The 14,331-nt window shown below is 36.3% G+C and overlaps 1 long non-coding RNA gene across 1 annotated transcript in view; it reads left to right on the top strand.

Annotated features, from left to right (window-relative positions):
• The window catches only part of LOC134759900 (uncharacterized), an 85,355-nt gene that overhangs the window by 9,437 nt on the left and 61,587 nt on the right, over positions 1 to 14,331 (top strand). The gene's annotated exons all lie outside the window — the stretch shown is intronic.

Raw genomic sequence — 14,331 nt, 5'->3', positions numbered from 1 at the left:
TTATACATATTTCAAAATGTGATGACCTGTCTTGAAAATTTAGTAACTACCCACCCCCTGCCAAAAGCAGCATGATCACTCTCAAGCCAGTTCAACCCATACAAAGTAGAAAATACCTAAAATAAATACAATTAACTGGGTACCACAGTTGCACAAACACAAATCTTCAAAGAAGAAAAGCCAGAGAGGAAATAAACTAGAGCAAGCCAGCAACTCTTGCAGGAATGGGTAATGGAGAAGCCCTTTATAGAGTGGCAGCTGTTAAAATACTCATCATACCAGATGGTCCAGTTGAGCAAGGCTTGGCCTCTGAAAATACTGCTGGGTTAGGTGATATTTTTTTCTAATGTGCCACATACATTTTTAGAACTGAAAGTGACCCAGGAGGACCTCATGGCAGCAAAGTGACTGAGATCTGTTAAACAAGTTGTTATCTGGTGCTTTCTTTATTTGTAAATTTTCATTCTGGTTTTAGAGTCAGGGGAAGTTTAGTAAGTCTCATGTATGGGCAGATACAGATGAGACAAGACATGGAAATTTTACTTGAGCGAATTTAATCAGTTTTTCTTTTAAACTTACACATGGTTAAGTAAAACATTTCAAAGAAAGTGGCAGTCACTTTCTTTATGCCTTGTAACAGTCAGCCTTGTGAGGTTGGACCATGATCTTCTGATCAATCTGTCTGCCCTGTGTAAGTACCTACTGTTGTGCTTATACACAGAGGGCAAGTAGCAAACAGACATCATAATGCTTACTTGCATCCTTGTCCTCTCTCCAGTCTGGTTTTTGGAATGCTAATTTTAAGAGTGAAACTTAAAGAAATGTAATATTTTGCTGTTATATATTGGTGCTTACCCTAAAGGGCTGTTTCCAAAAACTCTACGAAGTTTTAGCAAGAGTCTTGCAAGAGATGCCCCAGTGAAGTCCTTATTTCTGCTGATGGCTACTAATACAAGTAAGTTTTTTTCTTTTCCCTTTTTTAAATTGTCTTGAGCAATGCACTTGAGAAGTTGATAAATTACTTGTGAACTTGTTCTAGCTACTTCGAAAAAATTCAGAGACATTTAAAAATTTTAGTACATTTTGCTTGAATTGTGAGTGTTAAGTCGTGTATAGGAAAAGTGATTTGATGCTTTAGGAAACCTGCATAGCCTTTTCTTTCAAGAGCCATTCTTGAACCCCAGGCTGAACTAAGTGTCCATCCTCTGTGGTCCCACAACACATAGGGCAAAGCTTTGCACTTCTCACACTTGATTCAATCTATACATTTTTAGGCATATCTCTCTCACTAGTCCACAATCTCCTCAAAGACAGGCACTGTGTCTGATTCATCTGTGTGTTCCAATTACCTATTTTGGTGTTTACACATCTTAGCCCTTATGTATTTGTTTAACAGAACTGAAATGGGGGCAGAGGATACAGGTAACTACATTTCCCTGTAAGAACCTACATTCATTTAGAAGCATTCTTTATTTAAAAGCTGAGATTGCATTTGGCTACAAATACTTGAAAAGTTTTTGCCAGACTTCTCCTATCTCTGGGCATTTGCTGTATCTATTGATTTTTTAAAAATTCTCTGGTTGGACAATTTGTTGTACAATAATGGTCCATCTTGAAAATTAACTTCTGAATCCTGAAACAAACATTTACAAAGGATTCTTCCAGTTAGAGGCACCTCTATCTGGTCTCTATCATCTGTTGAATCCAGGTATACTTACTTGTCATATTCAGTTCTAAGTATTTTCCAATTTCTATTATTTTTGTAACCAGTAAATTATTTAGCATATTTTTCACTCTACAAATGATTGTTTATTTAAACAATATTTTACTATTGATATTGCTATTTATATTGTTGTTAGAAAATATCATCCAAGTGATATGGATTTTTTAATAGACTGTAAAAATTTTTTAAGCTCTGGGATATATGTGCAGAATGTGCAGGTTTGTTGCATAGGTATACATATGCCATGGTGGTTTGCTGCACCCATCAATCCATCATCTAGGTTTTAAGCCCCACATGCATTAGGTATCTGTCTTAATGCTCTCCCTCCCCTTGACCTCCACCCCACCATAGGTCCCTGTGTGTGATGTTCCCCTCCCTGTGTCCATGTGTTCTCATCGTTCAACTCCCACTTATGAGTGAGAACATGTGGTTGGTTTTCTGTTCCTGTGTTAGTTTGCTGAGAATGATGGTTTCTAGCTTCATACATGTCCCTGCAAAGGACATGAACTCATTCTTTTCTATGGCTGCATAGTATCCATGGTGTGTATGTGCCACATTTCCTTATCCAGTCTATCATTGATGGGCATTTGGGTTGGTTCCACATCTTTGCTATTGTAAATAGTGCTGCAATAAACATACATGTGCATATGTCTTTATAATAGAATGATTTATAATCCTTTGGGTATATACCCAGTAATGGGATTGCTGGGTCAAATGGTATTTCTGGTTCTAGATCCTTGAGGAATCGCCACGCTGTCTTCCACAATGGTTGAACTAATTTCCACTCCCACCAACAGTGTCAAAGTGTTCCTATTTCTCCACAGCCTCACCAGCATCTGTTGTTTTCTGATTTTTTTAGTAATTGCCATTCTAACTGGTATGAGATGGTATCTCACTGTGGTTTTGATTTGCATTTCTTTAATGACCAGTGATGATGAGGTTTTTTTTCATGTATATTGGCTGCATATATGTAGTAGACTATTTTTTTAAAGCAGTTTTAGGTTCAGAGCAAAATGTAATGGAAAGTACAGAGATACCCCATGTATCTCTATCCCCCAACATGCATAGCCTCTCCCATTATCAACAACCCTACTGGAGTGGTTCATTTGTTACAATCGATTAACCACACTGACACATCATTATCATCCAAAGACCATAGTTTACGTTAAGGTTCACTCTCAATGTTGTGCATTCTATGCATTTGGATAAATGTATAATAACATGTGTTCACCATTGTAGTGTCATACAGAGTAGTTTCACTGCCCTAAAAATCCTCTGTGCTCTGCCTATTTATTCCCTGTTCCCCTCTGACCTCTGGAAACCACTAATTTTTATACTGACTCCACAGTTTTGGCTTTTCTAGAGTGCCATGGAGTTGGAATCATGTAGTAGATAGCATTTTCAGGCTGGCTTCACTTAGCAATATGCACTTACATTTCCTTCACATATTTTTTGTAGCTTGATAGTTCATTTCTTTTTAGCGTTAAATGAATTCCATTGTCTGGATGTGTCACAGTTTACCTGTTTACCTACTGAAAGATAACTTAGTTGCTTCCAAGTTTTGGCAGTTATGAATAAAGCTGCTATAAACATCTGTGTACAGGTATTTGTATGAATGTAAGTTTCCAACTCCTTTTGGTAACTACCATAGAGTGAGATTGCTGGATTGTATGGCATGAGTACATTTAACTTTGTATGAAACTACTAAACCAATTTACAAAGTAGCTGTATCATTTTGTGTTCTGCTCAGCAGTGAATGAGAGTTCTTGTTGCTGCACATCCTCATCAGCATTTGGTGTTGCCAGTGTTCTGAGTATTGGCCATTTTAATATATGTGTAGTTTTATCTTATTGTTGACTTAATGTGCATTTCCCTGATGACCTATTTCCCTGATTTTAAAGTTTATATGAAGGGGAAAAACACCCAGAATAGCCAACACAATATTGAAAGAGAAGAACAAAGTTGGATGACTGACATTACCTGATTTCAAGACTTAACTATAAAGCAACAGCAATAAAGACAGTGTAGTATTGAAGAAAGAATAGACAAATAGATAAATGGAACAGAATAAAAGCCCAGAAATAGACTTACACAGACATAGTCAATTAATCTTTGACAAAAGACCAAAGGTGATACAGTGAAGAAAAGATACTCTTGACATCTACATGCTAAAATTAAGATGTACCTAGACTCAGACCTCACACTCTTCACAAAAATTAACTCAAAATGGATCACAGACCTAAATGTAAAACACAAAACTATAAAATTCCTAGAAAATAACATAGGAGAAAATCTCGATGACCTTGGGTTTGGCAAGGAGTTTTCAGATGAAACACTAATGGCGTAATCCATGAGAGAAAAAGAATGGATAAGCTGGCCTTCACTAAAATGGAAGTTTCTGTTCTACAAAAGACACTGCAAAGATAAGAAAAAGACAAGCCACAGACTAGAAGAAAGTGTTTTCAAAAGACATATCTGATGAAGGACTGTTACATAAAATATCAAAGTAACTTTTAAAATTCAACATAACAAACAATTGACTGAAAAAATGGGCGCAAGACCTTAACAGACTCCCCATCAAAGAAAAGGTATAGATGGTAAATAAGCATGTGAAAAGATGCTATACATCATGTGTCATCAAGAAAATTGATTCTTTTTTATTTACTGATACTTCCTACATGGTCTAGAACATAGCTGATTTTTAAAAATGTTGCGTGTATGCCTAAAAAAAGTATATGCTCACTGATTGTGAGATATGAGGTTCCATATACGTCTAGTGTTGTTCAAATCTTTTCCATATTTGTTTGTTTCTTAAATGCCTGAATGTACACATTTTTGGAAGAGACGTGTTTTTTAAAAAAGACCCTGTTCTGATGGTGGCTTGGCCCCGCTCTCCTTATAATCAGGGATTTTTGACTTTATATGTTCTGTGGCTCTATTGTTGGAGGCGTAAATATCTGGGATTGTTACATCTGTCGGGTAAATTTTTTTTATGTTTAAGAAATACATATCTTTAGCCATAAAAATTGGTTTTGCCTTAATTTTTACTGTGTTTTATTTTAGTATTGCCTGACTAGTTTTATTATATTTTAGTTTTTACCAAATATATGTGCATATTTCATTACTTTATACTCAATATTTTTGTTTTGTTGCGTTTTGGCACTTCTATTGTAAATAGATCTGGATTGTGATGTTTATTTTTAAAATTGTGTTCTAGTCTGAGTACAGATGCTTCATGAATTATGATGGGGTTACATATGGATAAATCCCATCATAAGTTGAGGAGTATACTGAATGCGTATCACTTCTATACTATTGTCGAATCAAAAACTGGTAAGTCAAACCATTGTAAGTCAGGGAGAAAGTCAACAAGGGAGTTTAATCCATTTACATTTAGTATTATTACTGATTTGGGGAGTACTAATTTATAACATCTTATTTTGTGTTTTGCATTTATTATGCTTTTTAATTTTTTCTATTTTTAATTGTATTGAGGCTTTTATTATTTTTGTTTTTATTTTGCTTTTTATCTCCCTTTTTAACTTTGGAAGTTATACATTCAATGTCTATTCTTGTGGCGATTGCCCTTAATTGTCTTTTACCATGTGTAGTTGATTTAATAATATCTGAAACAGTAAATATTCTAAACCTCTTATTGAACAACAATATTCTTATAATATTTTAATTTGTAATCTACCACTGACATTTTATATTACTGTTGTTCAATATTTTACTTTCATCTTGTTTATAATGCCTTCAACATGCTTGATTATTATTACAAGTAGTATTCCGGGATCTTAAGAGTTATTTTTTCTTTAGATTCACTTATATTTTTACAATTCCTTTACATACCATTTTCTTCACATACTACTCCTTCCTTCTGAATTTAATTTCTTTTTAATAGAAGTGTGCCTTTTGATTTTTTTTGTTTTTATTGAGTATTATCTCTAAATGGTAAAATTTTTAGTGTTTGTCTTAATGTGTTTTCATTTTTGTTCCTTTAAAAATTATAGCTTTGCTGGCTATAGAATTTTAATTTGACAGTTATTTTTACCAACTATTTGAAGTTATTATTTCAATGTCTTTTGGCTTCTATCAGTATAATTTCTTTTTTGGCCTTTTTAATGGGTAATTCCCTCTGCCCTCTTTCCAGCTTGCAAGATTTTCTTCTAGAAATTCTACTTCATTAGTCATATTTTATCATGGTTTCTCTTTGTTACATGCTTATTATATTAAGCACATTTTAAATTTTTTTCTTCAAATTATTTTTTTGTAGTGCTATTTCTCATTTGTTATATCTGCTGACCCTCCCTGTTTGGCAGATATTTTTTTCTCTGTGTTTTCTTGGAAAGTTTCATGTGCCTTGGGTTGAATATATTTTCCTATGTTGCAACTGCACAATTTTTGCCAAGATGTTAGAGGTTTTAATTTCTCAGTTTGGGATTCCAACACCACAGGGATAACATTTAGCCCTCCATAGCCGTGCAAAGTATAAGGTTGGAAGTTTCATTTTTATGCATATTTTTTCTCAATCTGCCATGATGTCAGCACTGAGACTAAACTATTCTTTAAAAGAGAAAAGAAAGTTTATGCATAATATTTTATTCAACTATATTAAGAAAAAGTATCTGATCATTTAATTCTGATTCCTTTTTTTTCTTGTTCTTCTTTACCCTTTTATTAATGTAAGCTATAAAAACAAACTGTAGTAGCATAATGAAACTTATCTATTGGTTTAGGATAATAGCATTGCACAGTCATGCACAACACATTCTCATTCCAGACCTGGTGAAAAATGAATGATAAGTATCAATATAAATTATGTCCTATGGTTAGCAGAAATTAGGTGAGAGGGTTATAAGAAAAACACACACATACACAATTTGTCTTCAAATACAGTTTACTGTTTTTGTTTTTCTTATCATAACTTCATTGGTAATTAAACTAAAGAGCTTCTGCACAGCAAAAGAAACTGTCAACAGAGTACACAGATAACCTAAAGAATGAGAGAAAATTTTTGCAAACTATGCATCCGATAAAGGTCTAATATTCAGCATCTATAAAGAACTTAAACTGACAAGAAAAAAAACAAACAACTGCACAAAAAAAGTGGGCAAAGGACATGAACAGACACTTTTCAAACAAAGACATACATGAAAAAAAAAAACCTCAACATAAATGATCATTAGAGAAATGCAAATCAAAACCACAATGAGATACCATCTAACACCAGTCAGAATGGCTATTATTAGAAAGTCAAAAAATAACAGATGCTGGTGAGTTTGTAGAGAAAAAGATTCCTTTTTTTTTTTTTTTTTTTTTTTTTTAAGACAGAGTCTCGCTCTGTCGCCAGGCTGGAGTGCAGTGGCGCAATCTTGGCTCACTGCAACCTCTGCCTCCCAGGTTCAAGTGATTCTCCTGCCTCAGCCTCCCAAGTAGCTGGATCTGCAGGCGCCTGCCACCACGTCCAGCTAATTTTTTGTATTTTTAGTGGAGACAGGGTTTCACCATGTTGGCCAGGATGGTCTCGATCTCTTGACCTCGTGATCCACCCTCCTTGGCCTCCCAAAGTGCTGGGATTACAGGCATGAGCCACTGTGCCCTGGCTCCTTTAAAAAAAAAAAATCAAGAATTCACCAGAAACAGGGACATACAGCAGTCTTAACTACATCTACAAGCCAATAGGTAGAATTTTAAAAAATTTCTTTTCAGTGACTGGGTGAGCTTTTAAGGATATTAGCTTTACTAAATGATCTTCATCTCAGCTCTTCTCCCATGATAACATTTCTTGTCTTTGTATTGTCATTAAAACTGCAATCCCACAATTCTTATGATCATACCTGGCTTTAAAATGCATCTAGCATTTTGAATGAAACCGCTACCCTGGCTTCAAGTTCCCCCTTCATTCCTGCGTCTAGAGGTCTTACCTTCCTTTTCAGCTTGGCTACATATTTAAACATAATTTTTAATATCATTAATCTAGTGTCTGGAATTTTATCACATCTATAAGTTGTAGCTGGAGGGTGTGCCTACTGACCCAATCTGATGTAAGGTTAGCATTGAGGCTAAACTCTTATTTAAAGGGAAAAAAGTTTATGAAAAACATTAAAATATTGTATTAAATATTTAATAAGCTTATTAAACATATTAAGAATACACAAGAATAAGTTATTAAACATATTCATAAAAAGTCTAGTTCTGATTCCATTAAACAAATCAACAATTCACCTTGCTTTGAATATTTGCTAAAATTGTTTGCTTTTGTTCACTGAGAACAACTATCCTCCTCAAGTTCACTTCAGAGGCAAAAAATATTTACCGTTTTCTGGGGATACAAAGGACCTAATTAAGAGAAATTTGCTGTTATGTTACATTCTGCGCAAGAAGAAGGAAGAAATAAATATAATTTTATATTTGTTTTCTCATTTTACAATTGCTATTTGAAATCTTCAGTAATATTTGCCTACAGGAACCATTTGAAGAATCTGTTTTCCAACTGAAGTCAGCGATCCTAAATACATGCCTAGACTCAGGGTTGTGCCTATATGTTTGCTAGTCTAATTCCATAGATAGTACAGTTCTAGCACATGGTAGCTTTGAGAAATATGTCTTAAATAAATACCACTGCATGAATGGATGAATGTGCCCACAGCAATGCTCCAAGTATGATAGTATAAATGTGGCATATAAGTAAGTTATTGCCAGAGAATTGCTGCTTAAGAAACTGTCCCCACGGCCGGGCGCGGTGGCTCATGCCTGTAATCCCAGCACTTTGGGAGGCCGAGGCGGGCGGATCACGAGGTCAGGAGATTGAGACCATCCTGGCTAACACGGTGAAACCCCATCTCTACTAAAAATACAAAAAATTAGCCGGCCTGGTGGCGCACGCCTGTAGTCCCAGCTACTCGGAAGGCTGAGGCAGGAGAATGACGTGAACCTGGGAGGCGGAGCTTGCAGTGAGCCGAGATAGCGCCACGGCACTCCAGCCTGGGAGACAGAGCGAGACTCCGTTTCAAAAAAAAAAAAAAAAGAAACTGTCCCCACAACTCAGTAGCACAAAGTTAATATTTATTTTTATGTTAGTGTGGTTTTGCTAATCTAGACAATCTAGACTATGTTCAGCTGGGCTCACTTGTGTATCTGTGTGTTGAGGATTAAAAAAAATCTAGGCTGGCTCACTGAAGGCAGCTTGTATGGCATTAAGTGTCTCTCTTGGAGCTTCAGTGACGAATTGGCTAGTCCATGCATTTCTTTTAAGGTCAATGGCAGAGGCTAGGAGAGCAAGCCAATTGCTGGACTGTTAAGAGCCTCTGTTTGCCTCATGTTTGCTGACATCCCATTTGCTGAAACAAGTCACATGGTCAAGACCAATGTCAGTGAAATGGGAAATACAACTCTCCTCTGAAAGTAAGGTGGAGGGAGAGAATATTTCTGAACAATAATCCAAGCTATCTCATGTGGGAAGAGTTGAAAATATACTGAAGCCTGGTTCACCCAAAGTGCATTTTCTGTTTAAGGTGTCCCTACTCTTATAGACATCTGTTTGCAATTGCAGGAAGTTGTGAAACTCTTCTTTTACAAATTTGCACTATCTTCTCTTATTGTTATGAATGGCTACCCTTTTCTGAGTGCCTACCATGTGCCAAGTGATTTATATATACTTTCAAATTAAATTATTTAACATTCCAACAAATTAACTATTTTATTCATTGCCATTTTTCATTTTTTTTAAAAGTGGCTCAGAATACTCAGTAACTGGTATTAGCTAGTAAATGGTAGAACAGACATTCAGATTCAATTATCTTTGAAACCAAAATCCGTATTTTTAATCCATGCCATAGCTTAACTTTTACAATCCTAAAACTGCCTCAAAGGAATGAGTTCTGAGCTCTGAATAATCATAAAAAAACTAACATAAGGACGAGATTTGTTTTTTTAGGGGGCTTTGTTTTCTTAGCTACCAAAGTAAAAATTTTGAAAGTGAAATATCTCTGACTTATTATTGGTTAGAATATAATCAATTACTGGCCTTTTCTGTGGCTTGTTCAAAGTAATATCAATTTGTTGTTTTACTTCCTTTTAGCAATATTGTCATCTTATTGAATATTTCTACTTGATTACATTTTTTTCCTGGAACCTTGACTTTCACTTTTAAATACAAATCTATTTTGGTTCAAGATGTCCTGGAAACTCAGGCCTTCATATCAAATGTCAAAAATATAGCTATAATTTTTAAAAGTAATTTTCTGACCATTAAAACATAGCCTTGTAAGTTTTTAATATTTTCCTTGTTGAAAATGTCTGCAGTAAACAAATGTTGCCTGACAGTTTGCAACTCCAGGAAAAAATGAATGCAGAATTACCAGTGGGGGGATTATCTATCTATCTATCTATCTATCTGTCTATCTGTCCGTCTGTCTATCGATCTACCTACCTACCTATCTGGATTTTTACCAGTTTTTAAATGGGAAAATATTAACATTTAATTGTTAATGTTTGAATTGATGATGGAGTGTGAGTAGAGATGTATGAACTGATGATTGAACAGAGAGGTGAGTACAGAGCAGTAATTCTAGCTATTTTGGTTCTGCTACCAGTTTTGCTTCCAACTAACTCTGCAGTCTTAGAAAAGCAATGTCATTCCTTCAGTGAACTATCAGTTTACAGCCTCCCCTGTGATCAAGCCATCCTGTCATTTATTTTGAGCTTGCTACTGGTTCCTTGCATTACTGTTTTTGATGTGGAAAAACTTTACATGGAAAGTTTATCTTTTCTTTAGGCAGAAGGTGATAGAAAGGTCTAAATCAATAACCTAATCTCACATGTAGACGAACTAGAAAAATAAGAACACGCTAAAGCCAAAGCTAGCATAAGAAAAAGAAATAACTAAAATCAGAGCAGAACTAAATGAAACTGAGACCTCAAAAAAAAACCATACAAAAAAAAAAAATGAAACATTTGTTATTTTAAAGGATAAACAAGATAGACCACTAGCTAGATTAACAAACAAAAAGAGAGAAGATCAAAATAAGCACAATCAGAAATAACAATGGTGACATCACAGTGAATCCCACAGAAATACAAACAATTCTCGGAGACTACTATGAACATCTCTATGCACACAAGCTAGAAAATCTAGAGGAAATGGATAAATTCCTGGAAATACACAGAGGGAACTAGGTTGATGGACGGGAAAATTCTATTGAGGTTTTTCAAAGAGCCACGTGGATTGGGGGGTTGTAGTGTCAGACATGAGTAGTTTATTGATTTCAAATGTAGGTTTGTGAGAACACTTAGAGTGCAGAGTATCCCTAGCCCCTGTGAGTCCTACTTTATAACAGCCATTCCCTCTTCTTTCTTGCTAGCAGAATTCCAGTTTTGTTTGTGTAGCAATATTAATAATTCCAGGCTTTTGTCCCGCTCAGATCACTGCTCTCTGAGTGTGAGATGCTTGGAGGTGAAGCAGCTCTCTTTTTCCTGCAAGTGCAAGGCCCATAGTGGCATGGATGCTGGCCCAGCTTCCTGACTTCATTGAGCTCTTGAACCAGTTCTGGAACCACTCACCTCCAGACTTCTTGTCATGTGAGGTAATCAAATGCTTTCCTTTATTTTAGCTTCTATCAGTTGGGCTTTCTGATATTTGCAGCTAAGTGCATCCTAAAACAAACTGTATGTGGGAAATCTTAATTTCATTGCTGAAGAAGTTTATGTGCACTCTTTCTGGCCTTTTGAAGGCATCGTTATTCTTTTCATTTAAGTTCACCTTCTTACTTGTTTGTGAATTGGTGTAGGCAGTGGAAAACAATTGATGAGCAGTTTTGACTCCCCTATTCACCTGACACTGGGTAGAGTGAAAGGTGCCATCATCGTATCATAGTCTTTTTATCAAATATCATAATCATATCCAGAATTTCCAGAATGCATTGAGGACCTTGAATGAAATAATTTGGATAAGAATAAACTAAATTTTTATTTTTTATTTATTTTTTATCTTTTTTTATTATTTATTTATTGAGATGGAGTTTTGCTTTTGTTTCCCAGGCTGGAGTGCAATGGTGAGTTCTTGGCTCCCTGCAACTTCCGCCTCCTGGTTTCAAACAATTCTCCTGTCTCAGCCTCTGGAGTAGCTGGGATTACAGGCTCCCACCATCACGCCTGGATAATTTTTTGTATTTTTAGGAAAGACGGGGTTTCACCATGTTGGCCAGGCAAGTCTCGAACTCCTGACCTCAGGTGATCCACCCTCCTCGGCTTCCCGAAGTGCTAGGATTACAGATGTGAGCCATCGCGCCTGGCTAAATTTTTATTTTTAAAATCTCAGTTGAAGGTGAATTTATTCCGGATGTCCTCTACTATTTATTTATCTATTTTTACTTTGGAGGATGTGTGATTCTTTTTTTCCCTACAATTTTTAAATATTTTAAGTAAAAATAATTGTTAAAATACACCCACAATACTCCAGAGCCGCAATTTCCAATCAACTGGGAGTGTAGGGAGAATGCAGTCAATACCAGTTTGCCTCTGAGGCAGTAAACCTGCTCATTTAAATCTAAGTGAAAAAATCCCTCTCTTGAAGAAACCTGATTAGATATATGAGCAATTGTGTCTGTCTGACAGCCATCTTTTACAGTTGGCTCAATTTGCCAATCAGCAGGTGAGGTTTGTGGAAGAAGACTGTATCTGAAAACAGTGGGAACTGGAATGATCTTTGTATAACGACACTGTACTTATTGCTAGTGTGTTCTCTGTGCCTATATAAATGTTAATATTTTTTTAAAACCATGGCTTGAATGACACTCAGGGGTATGTCTTGGCTTAGTTGTGTCCACCCCATGCCACAAGTTCGATGAAAATCCCCTGTAGGTCATATATGACAGTGATCAAGTAGTGACTCGGTTTTCCCCTCTCCAGGCAAGTTATCATAATTATACTCACCTTAACAAAAACTGTTTCTCTGTCAGTCCAAAGGTATTCCTTAAGCCACAGGTTACAACATTGTCCTTGAAAAATTTCATCACATTTTCTGCATCTTGCATATTAATAGAAGCCTGAAATTTGAAGGCAGTGTTTACCTCAAAGTTGTTCCACCCTGTACCATTTAACAATCAGGTATGAAAATAGTACAGTTTTGCAAGTATGCTTATATTTGATGGTTCATAAAGTTGATCATTAGATCTTTCTAAGTTGCGATTGGATCACCTACCAATATTAGGCGTGAAATGGCTTCATAAAAAAGCTATCCAGCTGGGCGCGGTGGCTCACGCCTGTGACATCAGCACTTTTGGGAGGCTGAGGTGGGCAGATCACCTGAGGTCAGGAGTTTGAGACCAGCCTGACCAACATGGTGAAACCCCATCTCTACTAAAAATACAAAAATTAGCAGAGCATGGTAGTGGGTGCCTGTAATCCCAACTACCCAGGAGGCTGAGGCAGGAGGCAGGAGAATCGCTTGAACCCAGGAGGTGAGGTTGCAGTGAACTGAGATCTCACCATTGCACTTCAGCCTGGGCGACAGATTGAGAATTTGTCTTAAAAAAAAAAAAAAAAAAATCTACCAGCTACTGCTTTTACCAAGGACCTCTCTTCAGAGGTCCAATGCCAAGGATTTCAGCTCAGATCCTAAGCAGGAAATTATTCTTTCCATCACACAAGGTGTTAAGTTTCTTCCTGTTGTTGTAAGAAAGAATGCTGCTGGCAACTGGGAGGTTGCAGGCTGGGCTGCATGCTCGGCCAATGAACTTGGGTTTAGACAGATGACCAGATAGCTCTGGCACCACAGGGCTGTTCTTTAGACCTAGTGAGGCAGGTCCCAGCATTTCGCAAAGCACATTGGAGAAAATCAAAATTTATTGACGAGAAGAAATCCTCTGTTGGTATCTGATTGATATAGGCTAAATACTTAATGACATTGCTTTGAACAAATGCATTAGCAAAGACTAAGGAATTTCTATAGTTAGAAATAAAGAGGCAAAAAGTAGATATCCCAGTGTGAAGTGCAAGAAGCAGCTTAGTACCCACAGAAGAGCATCTATATAGAACCTAACACTAAGGGTCATCAACTATTCCTTGTGAGAATGAATAGGGAACTGTCATCAGAGCCAACCATATGTGCTTCATGTTCTGTGTATATACATTGTAGGTGAAGTGTAATTATCATTAAAGGATTTGGTTTCACTTTGTAGTAAGATGAATGGAATTGTGACTATGTAGTGTATGTTCCATCATCTTATTTTTACATAGTACTAAGTGAAAAGGCTACGGTTTAGAGAATTATTTGTATTGCAGGTGATTTACTGGGGAATGACAAATTTTAACAGAAGTCTGAAGACTTATTTTAAGTCTTATTGTATTTGCCTAAGCTACATTTCTAGTTGCCTGCTACTATGCAATGGCACATAACAGCTGAGAGAAGTCCATTCAGCTGGCCTTGAGAAATGGGTAAGATTTGGATGGGCAGTGATGGAGAGGGGGCAATTCAGCACTTGTGGGGGTGCACAGTGCAGGAGTCTCCATTATTCAGGGCAAAGCACTGAGCAAGAACATGGTGAGGGAAAAGGTGTATGATGAGGTGTATGTTATATGTTACACATATAATAGTAGCATTCCCT

This window comes from Pongo abelii, chromosome 14 (genome assembly GCF_028885655.2).
Source record: "Pongo abelii isolate AG06213 chromosome 14, NHGRI_mPonAbe1-v2.0_pri, whole genome shotgun sequence".
NCBI classification, from domain to species: domain Eukaryota; kingdom Metazoa; phylum Chordata; class Mammalia; order Primates; family Hominidae; genus Pongo; species Pongo abelii.
The sequence above is the reverse complement of the archived record's forward strand: the minus strand, read 5'-3'. Positions and strand labels throughout refer to the sequence as shown.